Genomic DNA, 3,005 nt, shown 5'->3' on the forward strand with positions numbered 1-3,005 from the left:
AAGAGCAGTGAAATCAGAGAAGTTTGATGATGCCATTTTCTGAAAATTGATAGAACTTGATTGAACTTTGTAAATGAAAGAGCTAGAAAATGAATGCATGCGAGAAAAAAGCTTAGAATCAAAATCAAAGAGACAAGTTGAGAGATAGAATGAGAATGAGATAAGAAGATGAGAGTGAATTATTGTGTGTGATTTATAGTGAAATTAAGGGGTATTTATAGGGAATTTTAGGGTTGAAATTCAGTTTTTTTCCGTTAGGCTCTTCGCGGGCCCAACGTGCGGCACGTGACGGGCCTCCCGTTTGGCCCATCACGTGCCAAATGGGAGGCACATGACGGGCCAAACGGGAGGCCCGTCACGTGCCGAACGTTGGGCCCGCGAAGGGCCCACTGGACCAAATGAAATGGGCTTCTTCATGGGCCGTTTCGCGGGCTTGGGCCGGGCCAAATCAGGACTTGGGCCGGGCCGAATAAGGGTCGTGCCGCGGGCCTCCACGTGATTGGGCTGCGGGCTGAGAAGTTGAGGCCCAGCCCTAGTCCATTACACGTGCCGTGCCGGCACAGCCCGTAACAATAATGAACCGGGCCGTGCCGAATCAGGCACTATTACGGGCTGGGCCGGGCCGTCCATGGACGGCCCGGCCCATTTGACACCTCTAGGAGTGGGGGTGGGGCATATAGATTTTGAGATGGTACAATCTAAGTTGGTTCATCACGAAGAAATTGCGATAAGTAACTACTTAAGGTAAGTACCTTGAAAGTGGTATCTGGCAAGTTTGAGTAGGATGCCTGTCCATGCAAATATGTTAGCAAAAATTTATGAAAAAGACAAGCTTTAACAAAGCAAAATTAATTATGAACCTTAAGAGATACCAAGTATTCTGTCTCATGGTGGCGGATGACGCTGGCTATGCTAATTGCAGATTCTTCGGCAGCCTGAAACATAATAAGACATATCAATCATAGAGAACGGATTAACACTGAAAGATGTATCAAGTGGTAACCAAACAAGAAATATTTCAGTAACAAAATGATGTAATATTAGCCGACCTGAATGATAGTTGAATCTTTGCATTCGTGTTTAGCATCTAGCTGCACATTCCCCTCCTCAAAATAATGGGCACCCACCTGAAAGAAGAAAGTACCAAATATATGACTAAGATGAAAAATAATTAACTCTCACTTGATTTTGGATATGATGTTATCCCTGTTGCATACAAATTTATATTGAGAGACAGAGCAGTCACTTATTACGAAAAACCAGCAATTTTCCCTTTAAATCAACAACTTGTATGTCATCTTTGAACTCAATGTTCCATACCGAACGCCAGCTACCATTGCTATCCATTATGTCAAAAAGAATTTTGTCAAAAAATGAAATCTGCTCTAAGATAATATGTATTAGAATTTGTAACTGGTGAGCTAAAATGTAAAACTAAAAAGGTATATATACACTTCAACAAGCAAGAATTGACCAGGAGACAGATCCTACTCAAACGACAATCCTGCATCAACAACGGAAACAGAAAAAGTTCCTTTAAAAATTGCATTCTTTTAACTAGTATCACACCAGAAGTTTTGTGGACTGTGCCTAGAACAGATATCACCACCACAAGTTCAAAGTCAGATCCGGGACCCTCCACATCTTTTCCGCTCCCACAGTAAATCGAGCAGACACCTTTAGCATAAGCTTCAGCAATGTATTTAAGAACTTCTGCATCCAGAGCATATCTGCCAAAACAATGGCATTACTAACTGAAGGATTCCCCGTTTGCCGAGTAAATACATCCCCAGCCAGAAAACTTTAGAAGCATACCTAAATTCCTCGACATATGGGGACGGAAGTTCCTCATCCAATGTAGGTCTTACCTCTGTACAAGCCTGAACCAATTTTAGCAATTTTGATGAAATAATGGCTAAAATGCCTAACAAACTTCTTAGATTTTAAAAAAAAAAATACGTGAAGCTTCCTCAAAGAGAGATACAATAACCAAAAAATAGAGATGCAAAATAAAATAAAAAATTAAACAAATAAGGCTACATTCAATATGCCACAACCCTATATTCTTTACCAAATTTGTTTGCTCACCATTTTTAGAAGTAACTGGAAATCAAAATCGATAAAAGTATCTCCGTAGTCGTAAATGGACCAAAAGTTCATACAAAAAAAGTTGGAATCACATAATCTACTTGATTTATGCCAGTCATTGGCTTCAAAACCGACACCGAAAGCAAAATTGGCATTCTCGCAACAACAAAAGCTGATTTTTTTTTGCTCCTCGTACAGTTCGTCGTCCAAAATTGCCTTCACATCTACCATGGAAACGAGCAGAATTCAAAATGCGCCGAAAGAACAAGAAACGAATTTCACGGAGAGATAGAGACAGAAATTGAGAAAATTCACCTTTGGAAACGTATTGGAATTCGCCAGGAGGAGAGTTGAGGAGGAACCATTTCGCAATCTCCTTCTTTTGCGTCTCGCTTAGCTGTGCTTCTTCTTTGTCCCCCCTCTCTCTCTCTCTCTCTCTCTCTCTCTCTCTCTCTCTCTTCTGTGATTCGAATGGAAGTGAACACTCGGGGAAGAGGAGAGAGAGAGAGAGCAATGTAAATGAATCTCCGTTCTTGATGTACACCGAACGACGGTGAAAGCGAGAATCGGAGTCGGCGACGGCGAGAATCATCGGCAAGAGAGAGAATGCGCGAGAGAGAGATCTAGAGCGAGAGAGAATTTTTTACGGGTGGTGTGTGTGTTTTAAATTTTTAGGGAGTGAAGAATCAAATGTTTTTCCCACAAAAATTTTGTGTTTTTTGTAACAAACATTTAAATCTCGTTCACTTTGTGAATTTAAGTTTTCACTTCGAGCTAAAATGTGACATTTTTTAAGAGTTTTTTACTATAATAGAATAAGTTAGATGTGACATTTTCTGAAAGTTTTTTACTGTAAGAACTTAAAACTGAAAACACGAATCGGTAAAATGAACGAAACCTCAGGATGCATATGGAAT

The 3,005-nt window shown here is 40.5% G+C and overlaps 1 pseudogene; it reads right to left on the reverse strand.

Moving 5' to 3' along the window:
- Positions 1-698: 698 nt before the first annotated feature.
- LOC21387015 lies at positions 699-2,243 on the reverse strand (annotated as a pseudogene).
- Positions 2,244-3,005: the final 762 nt, after the last annotated feature.

The sequence above is a fragment of the Morus notabilis genome, unplaced genomic scaffold (assembly GCF_000414095.1).
Source record: "Morus notabilis unplaced genomic scaffold, ASM41409v2 Scaffold1467, whole genome shotgun sequence".
Classification (NCBI taxonomy): Eukaryota; Viridiplantae; Streptophyta; class Magnoliopsida; order Rosales; family Moraceae; genus Morus; species Morus notabilis.